At 36.8% G+C, this 21,470-nt stretch overlaps 1 protein-coding gene and 1 pseudogene across 6 annotated transcripts in view; one reads left to right on the top strand and one right to left on the bottom strand.

Annotated features, from left to right (window-relative positions):
- ZNF385B (zinc finger protein 385B) overlaps nucleotides 1–21,470 on the bottom strand; it is a 422,701-nt gene that overhangs the window by 359,363 nt on the left and 41,868 nt on the right. Inside the window, exon 2 of one of the 6 annotated variants that reach the window (XM_025404503.1) lies at nucleotides 17,980–18,065. The exons of the other annotated variants lie outside the window; for them this stretch is intronic. The gene's annotated coding sequence lies outside the window, so the exon portion shown is untranslated. The remainder of the gene's footprint in view (nucleotides 1–17,979; nucleotides 18,066–21,470) is intronic. 6 annotated transcript variants of the gene reach the window in all.
- LOC112636090 lies at nucleotides 10,966–11,387 on the top strand (annotated as a pseudogene).

Here is a 21,470-nt window from a genome sequence, read left to right on the forward strand (position 1 = left end):
AACTTAGTTGGGATCTTTCAATTATAAGGGTAAAAATTCACTCAGGTTACGCTACATAATGGAGATTGATTACATGCCTGTATCTGGAAATAAGAAAGATAGGAGTTTCCACCACACAACCAGAGCACCCAAGAACAAGAACTCAGCTCAGGCTTAGAGAGACAGAAAAGGGTTCAAGATTGAAGGTCATTTGGGATCCAAAGCAGCTCTGGCAACTGTGTTACCAACACAAGTCTGTTTATCCCTGCTCTGTTTATCATCATCTTTGCTTCTCTCCAACACTGGGTTTTGTTTTCAACTGCTTCCCTCTCTCTGTGTAGCCCACTCAAAGATGCCCAGAAAGGGAATCTTATTGTCAGTTTTGCTACTACCATTTTTGCCGGGCTGAGCTTTCTCACAAATACCACCTTCAGCATCACCAGAAGATGTACTCACATAGAGGGAAGACCTCTTCACTTGACCTAGACCTCCTGAAACCATGGAGCCACTATCAACATCTGAGGGACTCAGAGACTCAACTGCTCCTAAGAAATCTGGACCAGTGTTAAGAATACAGCAATTAGAATGCCAGTGGGATTGCTCCAGTTTCTTACTCAGAGCCTGATTTCCATAACATGACATACACAGTCTGTGGGAGGCAAGATGATAATATGGCATAAACGTTTTCATGATCTACAGGAGCCTGAATGGAGTAGTGGGGGAGAAGGTACTCTAAAGGCATATTGCCTGTGTTCGAATTTAACTCTGATGCTTACAAGGTATGTGACCATGTGCAAGCTATTTAACCTATCTGTACCTCAGTTTTCTTGTCTAGAAAAATTGAGATAATGGTAGTCTCTCCTTCACAGGATTGTTATGAGGATAAAAGAAATAAATCATTCAAAGAGCAGGATGTGCTGGGCACAGAGTGAGCACTTGACGAATTTTAGCTATTATTTTCTTACTACTTCAAACACACCTTATCAATTCTATCCCTTGTGACTCCACAGCACAAAACTCCTATTCAAACATATTATGCTCCTTCGTGCCTCTGTTCTTACCTACTGCCTGGATCTTCTTCCCCTAGTACTTTCTAATGAAGCCCTTCTCATTCATCAAAGTTCAGAACAAATTGCCTTTTGGAGCAATGCCCTCTGTGATTGGTAATCTCCAGAGGGGCTTCCAACAATTCCTCCAATTCAATATACTCATGACACTCCTCTCATTAAGAGGTGGGCAATTCAATTCCCTCATGTTGAATCTGGCCTTGGGACTGGCTTGGACTACAGAATGAGGTAAAAGTGACATTCTGGAACTCCCAAGCCTAGGCTATAAGAGAATTCTCAGTCTTCACTTTCTGTTCTTGGAACCCGGCCACCGTACTAGGAAAAAACCATGCCATATGGAGAGGTTATATGGGGAGAACCAAGGCGTACTGGTTAAACACCCCAGATTAGTTCCCAGCCTATGCCAGGACCAACCCTCAGCCATGTGAATGAAACATCTTAGATGGTCCAGCCCAGCCAAGTCCCAAATGAATGCAACTCTAGACATCATCACATACTCAGTAGATTTTAGCCCATAGATGTGTAAGGCATAATATAATGATTGTGGTTTCAAGCCACTAAGTTTTGGGTTGTTATAGCAATATGAAACCAAAACACCATTCATGAAACTCCTGGACAGGGTAGGTATTTCTTAGACTAAGCTCTCATAATTCTAATCTGTAACTTAACAAACTATATTATTATAATTATTTATTTTTATGTCTGTGTCTTCTCCTGAGGGTTTCAAGGCTAGTAACCATGAACTTAAGGGGGAAAAAAAAAAACTTTTTCAGAATTACTCTCAGGAGAAGTAATGGAATGTACAATGGCTAGAATAAAGGTATAACAAAGTAGAAAAATTCTGAAGTTGCTCCCAGCCTATCATTTTGGCAACCTCTAACTCTTCGAAGATTTGAAGTTATAGAAAGGGTAAGATTTGTCACCCCAACATTATTATCAAAACTTAATATCTATATTTAGCACCCTGTTTACTATACTACCAGAGCCCTTTTCTGATGAGAAAGAGAGAAGGTGGGGGGGGGGGGGGGGGGGGGAGAGAGAGAGAAAGAGAGAAGAAGAATAAGAAAAAAAAAAAAAAAGAGAAAGGGGCCAAAGTTAACCAACATTGTTCTTTTTTTTTTTTTTTTTTTTTAGAAGAAGAAGGAGAGGGGACTGGGTAATAGAGTGGTTTTAAATATGGACTCTGAAGCCAGACAGCCTGGATTTTCATTCACCTTCACAGCCTGGGTTTGAATCCCGGCTATAGGTTTATGTGGCAAATTACCTAACTTGTCTGTGCCTCAGTTTCCTTATTTATAAAATGGAAATAATGAGCGTTCCTACTTCATAGGATCCAGTTAAGGATTAAATGAATATGTAAAAAACATAGAATGGTGCCAGGCATTCAGTAAGACCTATATAAGGGTTAGCTGCTACTGCTGCTGTTCCTCCTCCTTCTGCTACTATAAAGACACAGTAACAAAGGCAGTGTCATTTTACATAATGGATAGACAAAGAGGACACTGGAGCCCTACAATAAATAGTACTTGGACAATTAGCTCTCTAACTTATTATGCTAGACATAAAAAAAATTCCAGAGAGAATTTCGCTTTTAAAACACAAAAACTTCGTAACATTTAGAGGAAAATATGGGAGAGTATCTTTAATAGCTTGGCTTAGAGGGAAAAATATCTTAAACCTGATGTAAAAGCAGAAATCATTAAGGAAGATTGTTAAATTTAACCATACTAAAAATTTTAAATTTTGTACCAACAAACAGACAAAAAAATGTCATAAACAATGTTAAAAGACAAGCCAGAAACTGGGAAAATAAATTTATCCAGATTCATGTCCAAAATATATAAAGAACTCATTCTAATCAATAATAAAAAGCAAATAACCCAATACAAAATGTACAAGATGATAAACAAGCTATTTGCATAAGGAAAAACCGAACAGTTAATAACATAATAAAATTATGAGACAACATGCCCCTCAATTTTAAATAATAGGATATTTTATGCTTCATAATTGGCTCCTTGTCTTCTGCCTGGACCCTCAGCTAAAGTTACCTTTTGAATAAGAAGAGGGAGAGGTTGGTGAGGCAGGGAGGTCATGAAGGGAAGCCTAGGCTCCCTTAACCCCCAGAATTTTTCCATCCCAGTCTTTCCAGATAAGGCTGATTAGAGCCGTTAACCTTTCAATAATGTAACCTGATATTTTACATCATTACATTTTTGCACCCCACTTATCACATCTTGGTAATGTTTTCTAACAACGACATCTTACTTAAGGCTCAACACAGTTGTAAGACATTCTCACATGTTAACTCAGAAAAACCCCACAATGTAGGTATGATTATTATTCCTGATTTGCCAATGAGCCACAAAATGGTGGCAAGCCCACAAAATGGGTGGTCGCCCAGAAGAGTCCGAATTTAAAACCAAGTTATCTGGCTTTAACATCCAGCTCTTAACCCAATACTATCATTGCCTCTAAACATATCATACGTGAAAAGAGGCTCAATCTCACTAGTAATCAGGGAAATGCAAAACTGCAAAATTCGATTGCACACCACATACAGAACTGCAGAACATTTAAAAGTCTAACAATGAGTACCATGAGGATGTAGAGCAATACATCCATATTAGAGCAGTACATCCATGTAGAGCAGTACATCCAACAATACATGTAGAGCAATGGCAATCCATACACTTCTAGAGGGCTTATAAATTGGTACAAACACTATCAGGAGGCATTTGGAAGATATGTATTCTTAATGACAGAGCAGTTTCACTTCTAGGTATACGGTTGAGAAAATACTTGCCAAGGAAATAAGGAGAGAAATGTTCACTTCTACCGTGTTTGTATTGGTAAATATATAAGAACTATATATATTATTTACATTTATATAAATGTCTATAAGTGAATGACTAGATAATTTTGGTATATTCACACAATGGAATGCTATTCAACAGCTGAAATGAATAAGTTGAAATGACTAGCTTTATCATAGATAAATCCTAAAATTATAATGTCAAATTAAACAGTAAATTAAAGAATAAGGCTGGACGCTGTGGCTCACATCTATAACCCCAGCACTTTGGGAGGCCAAGGCGGGCGGATCACCTGAGGTCAGGAGTTCGAGACCAGCCTGGCCAACATGGTAAAACCCCATCTCTACTAAAAATACAAAAATTAGCCAGGCGTGGTGGCATATGCCTGTAGTCCCAGCTACTTGGGAGGCTGAGAACAGAGAATCACTTGAACTCAGGGGGCAGAGGTTGCAATGAGCCAAGATCTCACCACTGCACTCCAGCCTGGGTGACAGAGGGAGACTCCATCCCCCCACCAAAAAAAAAGAAAGAGAAAAAAACAAAACAGGCGCGGTGGCTCACGCCTGTAATCCCAGCACTTAGAGAGGTTGAGGAGGGCGGATCACAAGGTCAGGAGATCGAGACAATCCTGGCTAACAAGATAAAACCCCGTCTCTACTAAAAATACAAAAAAATAGCCGGGCTTGGTGGCGGGTGCCTGTAAGTCCCAGCTACTCAGGAGGCTGAAGCAGGAGAATGGCGTGAACCCGGGAGGCGGAGCTTGCAGTGAGCCGAGATCGTGCCACTTCACTCCAGCCTGGGTGACAGAGCGAGACTCCATCTCAAAAAATAAATAAATAAAAATAAACAAATAAACAAATAATAATACAGCAGGCTGCCATTTATATAAAGTTAACATACAAATATCATTTATAATATCGTATATAATAATTATTATTATTTTTTAAGACAGAGTCTCGCTCTGTCTCCTAGGCTGGAGTGCAGTGACCTGATCTCAGCTCACTGCAAGCTCTGCCTCCCGGGTTCACGCCATTCTCCTGCCTCAGCCTCCCCAGCAACTGGGACTACAGGCGCCCGCCGCCATGCCTGGCTAATTTTTTGTATTTTTAGTAGAGATGGGGTTTCACCGTGTTAGCCAGGATGGTCTCTATCTCCTGACATTGTAATCTGCCCGCCTTGGCCTCCCAAAGTGCTTGGATTACAGGCGTGAGCCACCGCGCCCGGCCTATAATTCTTAAATGATACATGCATGCAAAGTAAAGTGCACACTCAAGAATGGAGATGGTACACACTAAATTCAAAGCTATGGTTACCTGTGGAGAGAAAGGGATAAGGCAAAGGCATACAGGAACCTCAGCTGTAGCTGTAATGTAGTGCTGGCCCCCCAAAAAAGAACAAAGGCAAATATGTTGAGGTTTAATAAAATTGGCTGGCAGGTGCATGGTGGTAATCTAGTTTGTATACTTGTCTCTATATTTAAAGTATTTCATAATAAAAATATAAAAACAAATGAAGTGTGGTAAAACAGAGAACATTCCAAAAATAAATGACAAAAAGGAGATTTACATATATTTCAACTTAGACCTTTTTTGAGAAACATTGCTTTACAGGAGCATCTGTTACTGTGTCTAGGCCCTTAACTTTGATGGGTCCTACCTCCCTTTAGAGCTTTAACAAAATAAATTGTTTCTACTACAGCAATAACATTACAGCTTTGCAAAAAACAACAAAACACATATTAATGGAAAATAAAGTCAGTGGCAACGTGTTTATGAAAATATCAGCAATGTGTTCGTCCTAACCTGTAAAAATATGCCATAGGACAGACAGATAACAACAGGTGAAATAGATAAATGAAGTATTCTTTAACTACCATTTAATAGACAATTGGTAGTTTCTCCTCCATGCAGAAGAGAAAACATTCAGGATTAATAATTCTGAATCAGGTTGATAGCTGTCAAGCTATGATTACTGCCTCTAGAATATGAAAACATAAAAGCTCAGAGTCAAAGAAAAAAATCACTTAGTATCCATGTATTAATTTACTGGCCTCTTACTTTGTTCATTTATATTACACCATCTAAGTTTCAGGAAAAAGTAATCTAATCTGAGATTCAGTTACATGGAAGGACAGATCAAGAAGTATGGCATGTAAAGAACTTTGCCTCATGAAGAGAACTCATAAAGAGTTTCAGTAAAACTCTCTTCTATCTTTGCATTTCTTGCCATTGAGTTATGCTCTATTACCTTTATAGCTTATTCTGTCTTGTATCTCTTCATATTCACGTGCAAACATAGTAATGCCAAACTTAACTACTCATTAAAATGGCAATCTAAATTACATGAAACATGGCCAAAGAAATATACACATAAGACCCAAGAACAATCAAAATACAAAGCACAGAGTTCTATCCTTGAGTCTTATGTTACATACAGTGCTAAAAAATTTAATCATAGATTCAACTACAGACAAAAGGTGTTTAAAAAGACATAAGTATGACATCTGGAAGTATCATTAAAGACACATGGGAAGAATACAAATTTATTACAGAAATTTTGAAAAACCTAATGAGTCACGTGGGACATGAGCAAAAAATCCATCGTATCTAAATAACTCACAAAAATGCTATAGTACTTATGATGATTCACAATGAATCATGGCCCTGAATTATCGAGAAAAAAAATTATATTTGTTCAGTATACTTTAAGAACTGTGGGGAAATGACTTTAAGTCACTGATTCTAACATTCATCCAGAAAAACAAATATGTAAGCATATTCTGAAAAAAATAACATTTGTCTTATCAGTTTTAAGATACAATGTAATGAGATAATAATGAAAAGAGTGAGGTAATACCACAAAAACAGCCAGACCAATGGAACAGAATTATCTTCAAACAGAAAGATTGATATATGTCAGTAATCTTTGAAAAGGGAACATCAGGAGTCAATACGTAATTATCTAATAAATGTTACTGAAATACTTGGTCAACTATTTTGAATATTGTCTTCTTAGGGGGATTTATAATCTCATCTGAAACTATACATCAAATACATTCCAGATAGGAAGAGCTTTAAAAAAAAAATTTTAAGTGACTGTTTTATAAAGGAAGGACATTAAGCATAGAGAAAAATGACTTTAAAAAGAAAAGAAAAACAGACAATTTCAAAATGCAAATACATTTTTATAATTATAAAAGTAATTTGTGAGAAATTCTGAAATCTTGAAATGCATATAAAAATAAACAAGAAAGTTTGTTGATTTTCCTATCAAGAGAAAATACTGTTACATTTCAGAATATATTCTTTTTTTAGTATGTGTTTATATATATTTACACAGATATATATATCAAAAAAATCACAAAAATTATTTCATGAATGGGACTGTAGTTGCCTTGTAATTTAAAGTTTTTAAATTCTACATTAAGGAGCTCGTTCCGTGTAAATAAATATGGATATACACTGTCATCATCATCATCATCATCATCATTTCCAATGGCTACAAAATATCTTATTCTATTAAAATACTTTATTCTATTAAAATAAAACATTTGTAAGTAAACACAAATAAAACCAATTTTCTCTTTCAACTACTGGTGTAAAAGTCAATTTTGGTTGTTTTCTTTTCCAAGATGGTAGGAGAGAGGCTTTTAACATGCCTCGGCCTTTTGGAAATGGCAAGATAGTGAATAAATATTAACTATGAGCTTTCATTCAAGAAGGAAAATGAGAATATAAGAAGTCAAACTGTCTCTCCTCACTGAAGATATGATTTTATACCTAGAAAACCCTACGGACTCCATCAAAAGATTCCCAGAACTGATAGATGACTTCAGTTAAAGTTTCAGAGACAAAATCAATGTACAAAAATCAGTAGCATTTCAATTCACCAATAATGTTCAAGCTGAGAGCCAAATCAAGAATGCAATCTCATTTACAATAGCCACACAAACAAAAAAGTAAAATACCTAGGAATACATCTAACCAAGGATCTAAAAGATTTTCATAGAGATAACTTCAAAACACTGCTGAAAGAAATCAGAGATGGTTCAAATGGAAAAAATATTCCATGATCATGGGTTAGAAGAATTAATATTGTTAAAATGACCATACCACCCAAAACATTCTACAGATTCTACATGAATTCTATCCCACTACCAGCATCATTTTTCACAGAACTAAAAAGAACTATTATTACATTCATATGGAACAAAAAAAGATCCCAAATATTGAAAGCAATCCTAAGCAAAAAGAACAAGGTCATAGATATTGCATTACCTGACTTCAAACTATACTATATGGTTGTAATAACCAAAACAGTGTGGTACAAAAACAGATACATAGTCAATGTAACTGAATAGAGAACCCAGAAATAAAGCTGCACACCTACAGCCTTTTGATCTTTGACAAAGTTGACAAAAATAAGCAATGGGAAAAGGACTCCCTATTCAGTAAATGGTGCTGGGATAGCTGGCTAGCCATATGAAGAAGAATAAAACTGAACCCCTACATTTTAACATATACAAAAATTACCACGACGTGTATTATTTAAATGTAAGACCTCAAACAATAAGACTCCTAGAAAAAAACCTAGGAAACACCATTCTGGACATTGGCCTTGGGAAAAAATTTATGACTAAATCCTCAAAAGCAACTGCCACACACACAAAAAAAACTTGACAAGTGGGACCTAATTAAAATAAAGACCTTCTGCACAGCAAAAGAAACTATCAACAGAATAAACAGACAACCTACAGAAGGGAAGAACTTATTTATAAACTATGCATCTGACAAATGTCTAATATCCAGTCTATGTGGAACTTAATTGAACAAGCAAAAAACAAATAACCCATTTAAAAATGGGCAAAAGACATGAACAGACATTTCTCAAAAGAAGACATACAGATGGCCAATAAACTATGAAAAATGCTCAATATCACTAATCATCAGAGAAATGCAAATTAAAACCACAATGACAACACCATGTCACACCAATCAGAACAGCTATTATTAAAAAGTCAAAAACCAACAGGTGCAGGCAGGGTTGCAGAGAAACACGAATGCTTATACACTGTTGGAGGGAATGTAAATTCGTTCAGCAATTGTGGAAGGCAGTTTGGAGGTTTCTCAAAAAACCTAAAACAGAACTACTATTTAACCCAGCAGTCCCAATACTGGGTATCTAGTCAAAAGAAAAGAAATTGTTCTACCAAAAACAATGATGTGCTCACATGTTCATTGCAGCACTATTCACAATAGCAAAGACATGGAATTCAAATTAGGTGCCCATCAATGGTGGATTGGATAAAGAAATGTGGTACACATACATCATGGAATACTATGTGGCCATAAAAAAGGAATGAAATCATGTGTTTTGCCACAATATGGATGCAGCTGGAGGCCATTAATCTAAGTGAAGTAACACACGAACTGAAAACCAAATATTGCATGTTCTCACTTATAAGTGGGAGTTAAACATTAGGTACTCATGGAAATAAAGATGGCAACAATAAAAACTGTCAACCACTGGAGCACAGAGGGAGAGAAGGGAGAAAGGGTTGACAAACTATTGAGTACTATGCTCAGTACCTAATGACCTTACTGAATGTACTAGAAAGTATCAACAACAAAGCACATTTCTGTATTTCCAAAGATTATCTCTATGTATTTATTTTACTTTCTTTGAAAGCTAGTAAAGTTTGATTTTTTTAAATATTTCTTAGTCATTAATATTTCTTCTTTTCTAAGTTATTCCTTCATGTTCTTTGATCAATGTTCTATTTGGAATTTTAAAAATTGACTTGTAAGAGAGCTCTCCTATAATAGTCACAAAATTACTAGTTTCCATATTTTTTATAAATATTTTTTTCTGCTTGTCATTTGTATTTTATCTTTAATTTTTATTGTGTGGAAGATTTCAAATTAGTCACATTTAAAAATATTTACTGGTTTCTACCTTTATTGACATACTGATAAAGATCATCACTAACTCATGATTATATACACATCTACTTAGATTCTTTCACATGCTCTTATGCCTTTTGGGGTTTTTAACATTTAAATCTTTAGTCTACTTGAAATTTATTTCGGTGTGACATATGAGAAAGAGTTCGAACAGTGTTTGCCTCCAGATTTGGACATTTGTCCCCAATGTATTAAATGCCTTAAACTTATACCAGTTTATTATATTTACTTGGTTCTGTTTTGGGGCTTCCAATTTTGTGGTCAATTTAATTTTAAATTGGTCATTTGACTCCTAAAACTTTTAATTAATAAATGCATGAAAGTAAAACACAGAAAACTGGAAAAAATTATTACAGCCACTATGACAGACAAATGGTTGACAACAATAATATGATAAATCATACAAGTCAACAAAAAACTACCAAAACGTCTTTGGGGAATGTGGAAGATGGGTAAAGGATAAGCAGAAAATTCATAATAGAAAAATAAATGACTACTGTAAGCATGATAAAGTGACATTCACCCTGTAGTAGTCAAATAAATGTTTGAAAAATTAGATAACACTTATTAAATTGTCCAATTAGCAAGGACTGTCTCATAAAGCAACTTTAAAAATCTCTCCAAAGTTAAGAATCTCAGGAGAAAGGCATTCTTACACTTCCCAGCAGGCATATAAATTGGCAGAATGATTTTTAAAAACAATCTGGCAGTAGCAAACAAGAGTCATAAAACAGTATACATCCTTTGACTCAGCAATTTCCTTCAGACTCTAGCCTAGAAAATAATGTGGAATGTAGTAAAAGATTTATATACAAAGATATTCACCTTAGTTTTATTTAAATCAAAAATAGAAAGTAGGTTAAAAAAAATCCAGTAAAATATTGAATATAGAAATCATAGCGTAACCACAGTATCAAATATTCTAGCTATTTAAAATAGTTCTTTACGAACCTGTTTAACAGCATGTGGAAAGTGTTACAAAGTTATGTGAATGAGGCAGGCCCAGTGTTTCTGGGGGGTTATGGGCAGGCCCTGGGGGTCTTCAGGGACCTTGCGGGCAAAAGGGGTTGGGAAGTGAGGGGCCGGCTGTGCTCACCACGCAGGGCCTTCCTTGGCACCCAGCCTTGTGGAGCAGCCAGCATGTCACACATGCTCCTGCACCTCCACAGCAGCTGGGAGGTGGACCAGGCCATCCTCCCAGGGAAGGATGGCAAGGCTGTCGTTCGCTTTGGCCATGACCGGGACCCCACATGCATGAAAATGGATAAGGTCTTGTACAGCATCGAGAAGGTTCAATATTTTGCAGTTATTTTTCTTGTGGATATTACCAAAGTACCTGACTTCAACAAAATGTATGAGTTATATGATCCATGCAGTATCATGTTTTTCTCCAGGAACAAGCACATCATGGTTGTCTTGGGGACTGGCAACAACAAGATTAACTGGACCATGGAGGACAGGCCGGAGATGGTCGACATCATAGAGACCGTGGACCATAAGGCCCTCAATGGCGGCGGCCTGGTCTTTTCTCCAAAAACTACTTCACCAAGTACAGATACTGAGGTGCCCTCAGGCTGTGTGGATAAATGCTGTGGAGGCCTTTTCATGTGGAAACCTTTTAAAGTATTTCAAGCCTTTGGAAAAGTATATGAAGCTCCAGTGCTGGAGGATTTCTGAGACACAATTTATTACATGACCTTAACTAGCTGAAATAAACACATGAAAAAGATAATAATACTGATCTTAACGGAATACAAGGAAGATTTTAAAAGTGTATATATAGTTGCATCACAGTTGGTAAAAGTGCATATAAAAAAACTTGAGTAAACACATAATGATCATCATGGGTGATTATGATTTTCTTCATTCTTCATTTCCTTATTTCTAAAATACTTCACAATATGTCTCTATCGTTTTTGTCTAGTTAGACGGGAATACAAACTGGGGAAAGGCCTGTGTTTTCAAAATGGGAAGAGCTATGAGCAAACAAATCTATGAGCTGGGAGAAGCAACAGAGAGAGGGAGAGGACAAAGGTTTAAAAGAAAGGAATAATGAATGTCACCAGGATCCTGCAGAAAAGAGACATCAAGAGAACAGGCAGAGAGACTTGTCTAGGAGGGACATCTTTCCTTTGATGCCTGTGAGGAGGAAGTACTGGAGAGGTGCAAATACAGATCGATTTACATGCAGGTAATGGGAGCAGAACATTCACTGAACTCAGAGATGTTCACTTTTACTACCTAAGTCAAGCATGAGGCAAGCTCATCAGCTGAGACTGAAATAGAACTTGAGAAGAGTGATAAAGATTATGAAAACTGAATGGGAGCAGGAGTTAATTAAAAATAGGGAAAAGAACTATACTGGTATTTCTGTTTACCCAAACATGTCAGGATCATGAAATCATTTTGTCTCAGGAACCAAATACAGTTACTGTCTTCTTTACCAGAGAACAATTCTTTTAACAGGTCTGTGCCATACCTTGACTGATTGTTTGATTCATTGATTTAGATTCTTTGATTCATTCAACACTAGTCTAGTGCTTAACCAGGTCACTAATGCCCTCCACATTTGCAAATTCAGTGGTCAATTCACAGTCCTCATGCTATTTGACATTTGTTATGTGTTACAGTACACACTTACGAATCCTTCATTCTTGAAAATTATAATATATTTGTTTCTAGGATACCACTCTACTGTACTATTAACCCTTCTTAGATGCCTTTGCTGGTACCTTTTCATCTATCTGATTATACATGTTAAAATGCTCCAAGGCTCAGTCTCCATGCCTCTTACATCCATTTATTCACAAGATGATCTCATTCAGGCTCTTATCTTTAAATACATTTGTACACTGACGACTTACATATAACACACACATACTCACACACACATACACCTGCAGATTCAATCTCTCACCTAAACTTCAGACTCAGTCAGAACTGCCTACTCTACTTGAAAGTTCATCAAATTTCTAAGAAGCAATCCCCACCCCAAGTACTCCTCATCCCCAAATTACCCATTTAACTAAACGGAAACTTCATTCATCAAGCTGTTCAGGCTAAAAACCTTGGAATCATCAATGGGTCTCCATTTCTTTTTGCCCACTTCAAATAGAGCTGCAAATTCTATTTACTCTGTTTTCAAAATATACCAGGATCTAACCACTTCTCTCCACTTTCATTCTAATTTAAGCCACAGTCATTTCTCCTCTGGAATGCCTTGGTCCCTCGCCTCCAAGGGACCCTCTCCCTCATCGGTTATGCCCCCAGAGTCTGTTCTCCCCACTGTAATGGGAGTGATTCTTCAAAAACAAATATAAGTTAGGTCATGTCACTCTTCTGCTCACAAGTCTCTAATGACTTCATATTTCACTTATAGTAAAAACCAAAGTCCTTATGAAGACCTTAAGGCCCTACCTGATCAGGCTTCCTGGGAGGAGGGCAGAGAGCAGGAGGATCTTCTGCCTAGGTTTCCATATGGGAGACAATTTATAGAAACACTATACCTAGTAGGGGCTTCCTCAAATAGAAGTTCAATGTTTGTCCTAGGTACAGTTACCTAACGTTTTCTTATCTAACTAGTAAGACTAAGAAAGTGACTGAATAAAATAAATATCTAAATAAAAGCTCACATTTTTAAACATGAAATTTCAGAAATATTAGTGATTCCTTTCAGAATATAATGTATTTTACTCTAATTGCCATTCTGTCATCTCATTTTACTTTTCAAAAGATATGCACCAACAGGCCAGTGTGGTTTATGGAAGATTTTTTTCCCTTTTTCTTCGTCATTAGTAACAAAATCCCAGAAGTATGATTTCCAGATTCTCTTCAAGAAACAAACATCTGCTGTGTCCCGAATGTTGCTTTCCAATCTTTTACACATTGTGTAAAAGCTTCATTGTGAATAACACTGGGCATTTTCGATGTTCTGTTGAAAATGGAAGAAGGACAAATATCTGTCCTTACATATTCACAAACAGAAAGCTCTCGATTTCAGAAAGGCAAGCAAGCTGCCCACCTTTTCGTTGTCTCCTAAACTGTATCACTGTTCTTTTGCATAGTGTTTATTATTATAATCAATGAAAGCAAGTAACAGAAAGTAGCACAAAGTGACATAAGAACATTGATCTACAATTTGGCAAAATAGAGAATTGTTTCTTGAATTTAATGATCTATTATTTGCCAATTTCCCATTTGACCCTGTAGACACAACAAGTATATATTAAAAGGCAATTTTCTTATCTATTTATATAATCTCTCGACTTTCACTTTCACATATTAAAGCAGAATAAGTCCATGAAGTTTTGTTAAACTACATGCAAATAATAAAAGTGAGCCAGTATCAGAACAATTAATTTCACTCCAAATGTAATCACATGAAATAATTGGTCTGAGTCACCCACCTTTAAGTTAAAGATCAAGAGAACGTAAACCAAAGGCAGAAAAGTCAGAGGTCAGCGACAAAACACTGGGGAAGAAAAGAAAGCCAAAGCTTAACTGTGTGTGAGTAGGCATTACTGTCTCTGTGTGTAACCCTCTGTGTGTGTGTGTGTGTGTCAATCTGAATGGGTCTATGTGGTTATGTTCACATGACTGGCTGTGTGTGTGTCTGCATGGCAGCTTCAGCATGTGCGAGTGTCTGTGTGTTGGCCTGCAGGAGACAGTGTGAGTTTATGTGTGTCAATCTGAGAAAGAGAAAGTGCATGCGCATATGTACTTTTCCCCTTAGAAAAGTGGGTAGAACACTGTTGGCTACAGAAATTTTTATGTTGTGTAGGTGTGTCAGCCTGAGCAAGAGTGTGTGTGTTCATGTATGTATCAGCTTGAACAAGCAACCATGTATGGGGAGAAGGGAGAAGACTGTGTGTGGCAGACTGAATGTGTATGTGAATGGGTGTGTAGTATGTTGTATGTGTGTAATATGGGGTGTGTGTCAGCCCAAGTGAGTGTGTGCATGTGTGGGTGTGCGTATGTCAGCATATATCTGGGAGGAAGAACTAGAGAGACTTTTTATTTCCCTGGATCCTATGTGGTAGGAGAGATTTCTTAGAAAATCATGCAAGTGCCGTTTTATTAAAATTTGCCTTTCTGACATAATGATAGGTCCCTCCAAGTATGTTAATTAACCTCAGTAGAAACTAGGTGTGAAAAATACCCTAAAATGATTTAGCAGCAGAGCACAGAGAATTCAGTCAATTTAAACATTGCCACTTTATAAGTCACCAAAATGCTATTTTTCTTTTAGTTTAAAATAATCTGATATAATAAACTAATTTTTCCTTCACTAAATGGCTCTTTAAATCAGTGCTACAATTGATGTCTCTCAAATATCATTTTATTTTAAATTAAGGTTTAACAGATAATTTCTGAACAATCATGATTAATCCCTTGCTAGAGTGTTAATATTACACATAAACATAAAATACAACATTGCTAGAAACAGTTCAGCTTTCAAACTAAGTACCATGAAGCACTGACATGCTATGCTGGACTAGAACTTCATTTTTGATTCCCACAACACACTTCTGGTCACTCCACTCGGCCTCACTATCCAGAGCTGACTAGGAGGAAACACATCACACAAGTGACTCACTGTCTGTCTACTCAATGGAAAGAATAGAAAGGTTCTCATCCTCAGTACTGACCCTAATGCTCATCAGATTTTATAAACCACAAGATAAACCTGGAAAAACATCAAAGTAGTCCAGGGGAGCTGCTCTTCCCCAGAATGCCAGTTCCAATGGCCTCTTCACTGGGTAGAAAGTAACTAAGGTAGGTTTTCCTTTTGGAATTCAGCTATTATTCTGGTGTTTTTGCCAATACCTCATAGATAGATACGCATAAATATGTGCATGTTTATAAATACACACACACAAAATTTACTCCACAAAATAGAACTTAATGTCACCTTGTTTTATTTTTCTAAATCAAATAAAGTATGACTCCAAGTATCCATTTGCTAACAGTGTTATTCGGTATTTCATACCCTTTCCTGCTCTGGCCCTGTGAGAGCACCAGGAAATTCAGCAAACTTGAGAAGGGACTTATGGCTTTCAATGTGTTGTGGTCACCATTGAGATGCTGGTGTTCAAACCCCAAGGACAGGTGGGGGGCTCTACTTCCAAGGCAGTGCAGACCTTGGAATCTTTAAGTGCCTGGAACACAGTGGCCTCCCTCATGACATCACCTCCCCCTCCACCACATCATCCACCTGTCACCCACAGGCCTTAGCACTTCCTGGGATGCCCCACAGGACTCAGAGTGGACCTGCCACTGTGCTTCATAACCTGTAACTCTGGGTGAGACCTCTCCGCCCCTTCCAAGCCTTGAAACTGCATTCCTTCTTGGCCAACCTAATTCAATGCTCTCCCAGAGGATAAATAGAGACACTCTTTGCTTTTCCCCTTGAAAAGGTGGGTAGAACACTGTGAGGTGCTCAGGCCCTCAGAAACTTGAGGATGGCCTTATGGCTTTCAGTCTGTCGTAGTCATTGTTGAGATGATGGTGTCCAAACCTCAAGGACACGTCAAAGGTCTTTAGGCCTCTCCTTTCCGGGAAGATGGGGAAAAGGTACATTTTAGTCAACAGTAGCCATGTTGTCAAATTCTATTATTACACTATTTTTGTCTTGCTTTACAGATTTCCTGGATACACTGTAGTATATGATTATATTATACATTTTTCAAATTAACAGTTAGACATATTGCACCAGGTACTTCCCCTAACAAAGTATCTGGAGATAGATGGAAATTATAGCACAATTTTTAAAGATGTTACTAGCACACTGTCGAAAATAAGTTTATCTTATGCTTCCAGACTTTTCAAACACCCTTAGAAAGTATATGTATGTACATGTATATGTGAATATGTGTGTGTATGTGTGTGTATATATACATACATTTTTATATTGCTCATATTTTTTTTCATTGATGTGTTTTCTTAAGTGGTAAGAACTTTTTAAAATAAAAGTTTGGTAATTTTCTATAATAGCTACTTAAAAACCTCTTTTCCAGTTTACTATGTGCCTTTCGTTTTGTTAATGTGGAATAACATGCAGAAGATTTCATTACTCAATTTTTAAGTATATTTGCATAAAGTTACATAGGTATTTGCATACTTTGTAATCTTCTCTGACTCAGACTATAGCCCTTTTCTCATTTCTAAATTTGTTGATTTGTATTTTCTCCTTCTCCTTCTCTTTTTAAAATTCAGTTTACCAAACGTTTATTTCATTGTTTGATTTTAAACCAGGCTTAATCAGTTCTATCATTTTTCCATCTTCTAACATTAAATTCTGTGTTTTATCTTTACTCTTAACATACTCTTATCTGCCTAAGTTCTGTTTATTGATATTACTTTGTTTCAGGATTTTTTTTTTCCTCCCAATTGTCTAGAATTTAATGTTTCACTCATTTTTAAATTATATTTTTAAATAATAAAATCTCTTAGAGTGATGAATTTTTCTATAAATATGCATTTGTCTGCCAAGCATAATTTTGACATGAAACTTACTTCTTTGATTATTTTCTTAAAAGGCTAGTATTGTATTTTTTATTTCCTTACTTACTATAAGGAATGTCCTTATAGTAATGAATTTACAGGGTTTTACAAGAGAAGATAAATAGTGGATGTTTGCTTTTTCTTGTAAATATTCTAGGTCGGAAAAACGAGTTTTGTAAATGGAAGTTCTAGCTAAGACATTAAAACCTTAATGATATTATTAGCTATTGATAAGTCTACACTTACTATGCCACATTTATTTTTTATATTCCTATTCTAGAAATAATGGCATAATTTCCTATTTGTGCACTTCAGAGCAACTTATCAAAACTAATAAAATTTGAATGGAACTTTTAACAAAAGTTTTCAATGAATACTTTTTTCTTTTTCCGACTCGAAGTACCTATTAAAGAAAAACTGCTAATCTTTACAGGTAGTCCTCGAATCTTCCTGCAGTTGACCAGTGGATAAAAACTCTCAAGTGTCAGGGCACAGGGCATTCTCTCTCACATTGCCATGTCCTCCTCTTTTTCCAACTATCTATATCACTTCTTAAGTAGTCATCATAAATGGAGTCATTTGGGGCAATTAAAAAGATCCTTGTGAGTGAATTTCTTTAAAGCCATTTAATATCAGAAATGCTCATATTACCCATTAAAAATATCCTCTCAGACATTTGTATTCCCTCCAACAAAGGATGCAGTGGGGAGTTCAGGAGGTTGAGAACAAGGTAGGAGCTGCAGAGAAAATTAATAAAGCCTCCAAATGACAGTTTGGTTCTTTTGCATTTTATACCACACCCCTTGGTTTAAAAGCCATAAATAAAACTAAAAACAATACTCTTGAGTAATGACTTTTACTTTTGCTGAGGACACTTCACAGTTTCCCAGGAGAGTCTTCAGGCCTATGACAGAGATCTAAATAAGAAGCAATTTTAAGATGTCATTCCTTATCTAGCCATTTACCAAGACATGCTTTACCCAAGATAGGCTAAATGACAACCTGTTTCCCACCTTAGTACATGTCAGATAAACTAGCATTCTCAGTTCTGCCTTGACTATAGATTGCAGAATATGATTAATGATATATCCAAACAGAAGCCCCCAAGGAAAACATCATCTCTTAATTCTGACCATCCTAATGAAATCATATAGTTCATAATTCATTAATCTGACTGCAGTGACAAAAATAGGATGCAAGAAAAAAAAAAGTACTTCTATAGTGTCCAAAGAGACAAAGCTGAGATAATTCATTAGCAATAGCATATGCTTAAATTTCACTATGTTCTGCTGCATAGTGCAAGGTTTTCTGTAAAAAAGTAACAGCAAGAAACACATTATGTTCCTCTTTTTGAAGAAAATGATCACCTTCAAAGAAGCCAACAGAATTCTTATTTAAAATATTCTTGTTTCTCCAAGAAAAAAATGTCCTACACAATAGGTTCCTAAAATACAAATTTTATTAAGGCAATAAGTTAAATAAGAGTCCACTGAGCACAGGCTTTTGTCCTTCTTTGTCTTAGCCTTCCCTTAGAGGAAGATTGCCTGTCATGCTCTTAACCATACATTTTCTAAGTGCAAGGTCATTTCACTATTTAGTTTCTTAAATTAGTGGAGCTTAATGTATCACTTCACCCAAAACTAGCTGTTATAAAAGGCAATATACTAACGTGTAAAACACACTGCTTTTTCTAAAGCACTTAGCATTCAAAAATAAATACTATCATTTAATGATGGTAATAATGATGAAAATTATAATATTCTATCTGATTCAACATATTCTTAATTATCAGCAGCAACAGCAGCAACATAGACCTTGGTGGTCAACAGAGTCTGATGGAATCCTGCACTCACAGAAAGTGCCACTCCTAAATTGTGGAGGACATTTGCACTGTGAATGTCATCTCCACATCATGAACGTAAGGCCCTTCCCCTAGACTTTTGAATTTTAATTTGTAACTGAGGCTGGCATGTGATTACCACTTGGGTACAGAGGTAGCAAACCTACACATCTCCCCCTTAAGGGAAAGTCCAAAGAGCCCAGATCATTAAGCCTTAAAAAGTGAAGTCATTGGAATACCTTTTTCCATTCTAAAGAATTATTCTTTGCACACAAAAATAAACACATAATAATAGGAACTCTATGCTTATGGGAGTAAGCCATCCATTACATATAAGGCATACCAGTCCTGGACTTTTTATAGAAATTTTCTGTAAAAACAGCTATAAAGATGTCAAAGTTCTATTAGTTATTATATTACTTTGAATGTTGTGATGGATACAAAGCAGGTTTAAGGTTTTGTTTGGAAATTTTCATCTAAAGATGGGTTCTCTTCTTTTGGGAGGGGAGAAAAACAGCAAGTGTTCAAGAGCTCAAAATTCATGCTGAATCAAAGGTAACTTTGCACTGGTCATAAAGTTCTAGCCAAAGAAATATCCCAATTCACTAACCTTGGTTCCATGAGTGAGATTAGGTAGTTGAGGTGATAAAGTGAGACCTACTCTTCTGCCTGGTCTTATCCCTGCATATCAAATTCTTCAGTTACCATAAAATACCACATAGAACTGCTATGCCATATTACAAAGCTGCAGCACAAGTTTCACAAACAGGTGAATTTTAATTCTAGATTAAAAAGATGAAAATGCTTGCTATGTCTCAACATAGCAAGTTTAATTTTATACCTACTTTTCTTTTCCAGGCTATCCAAGGTCACAAAGCTGAGCTCATTTATAAATCCTCCTTTGCCTTTTGTCAAAATTTGGTTCACTATGAAGTAACATTTTCCTTAATGCAAATTTTTATTTGTTCCCATTGTTTCAGTACAGAGGCATTCTTAGATAATTTTTCTTATATTTTACTGTTCATCCTTCTCTACCTCCATGACCCGACATCCAACTCTAAGATCTTCCTCTGTCAGTCATTGAAATAGCATGTCATTCTTCTTCTCAAAAATGATGGTTTCCAAATATTTGAAAACACAATGGTTTGCAGTTATTTTTAAGTCTTGCTTCAGCTAGAAGTTTTTTGGTTGCAAGTAACTGAAACTCAAACTTAAAAGGCTTGAGCAATTAAAGGTATTTACTAGTTCGTGTAATGAAAAATTCCAGTGACAGGGTTTAGCTTCATCCAGCTGCACAGTGTTACCAAGACTATCTTCATATCTTAGTATGAAGATCTTAGATGTTGTATTCACCCTAAGGCTTTTTAAAAANGCCACCACGCCCGGCTAGTTTTTTGTACTTTTAGTACAGACGGGGTTTCACCGTGTTAGCCAGGATAGTCTCGATCTCCTGACCTCGTGATCCGCCTGTCTCGGCCTCCCAAAGTGTTGGGATTACAGGCGTGAGCCACCAGGCCCGGCCTTTAAAAATCTTTAGATGGTCTCCCCTACCTCCTAAGGGTACAAGTTCAACTACTTCCAGCAGGAAAGTCAGAGCCTGTTTTTACAGCAGCTCTATTAAAATGCTAGTATCTAGTCCAGTTGTGCGTGTCTGGTCCATGTGACCATCACTAAAAAGATATCACTGTGGTGGCCGGGCGCGGTGGCTCACGCCTGTAATTCCAGCACTTTGGGAGGCCAAGACAGGCAGATCACGAGGTCAGGAGATCGAGCCATCCTGGCTAACACGATGAAACCCCGTCTCTACTAAAAATACAAAAAAATTAGCGGGGCGTAGTGGCGGATGCCTGTAGTCCCAGCTACTCGGGAGGCTGAGGCAGCAGAATGGCGTGAACCCGGGAGGCGGAGCTTGCACTGAGCCGAGATCGAGCCTTTGCACTCCAGCCTGGGCGACAGAGTGAGACTCCATCTCAAAAAATAAAAATAAAAATAAATCACTGTGGCTAAAGGGATGGGGTACACTGATGCTCAAACCAATGAGAGCCCTTTTGGAGCTGGAAGAGAAGTCTGTTACCCAAATTGCTCAGAAAATTTGGGGCACTGTACTTTGGAAGGAGAAAGGGTGCTTGAGAGTCAGACAACAAATGTTAACTACAAAAGTAAATCCTTGACATTTATCAGATTGTGACTCTTCTGTACTTTTTATGTTTTAGAATATCCTACACAGAACAGCATAGCATTCACTATACAGTTGGTGCAATATGAATAATGACATTAGTAAAACATAAAAATACAAAGAATA

Source organism: Theropithecus gelada, chromosome 12, assembly GCF_003255815.1.
Source record: "Theropithecus gelada isolate Dixy chromosome 12, Tgel_1.0, whole genome shotgun sequence".
In the NCBI taxonomy this organism is placed as follows: Eukaryota; Metazoa; Chordata; class Mammalia; order Primates; family Cercopithecidae; genus Theropithecus; species Theropithecus gelada.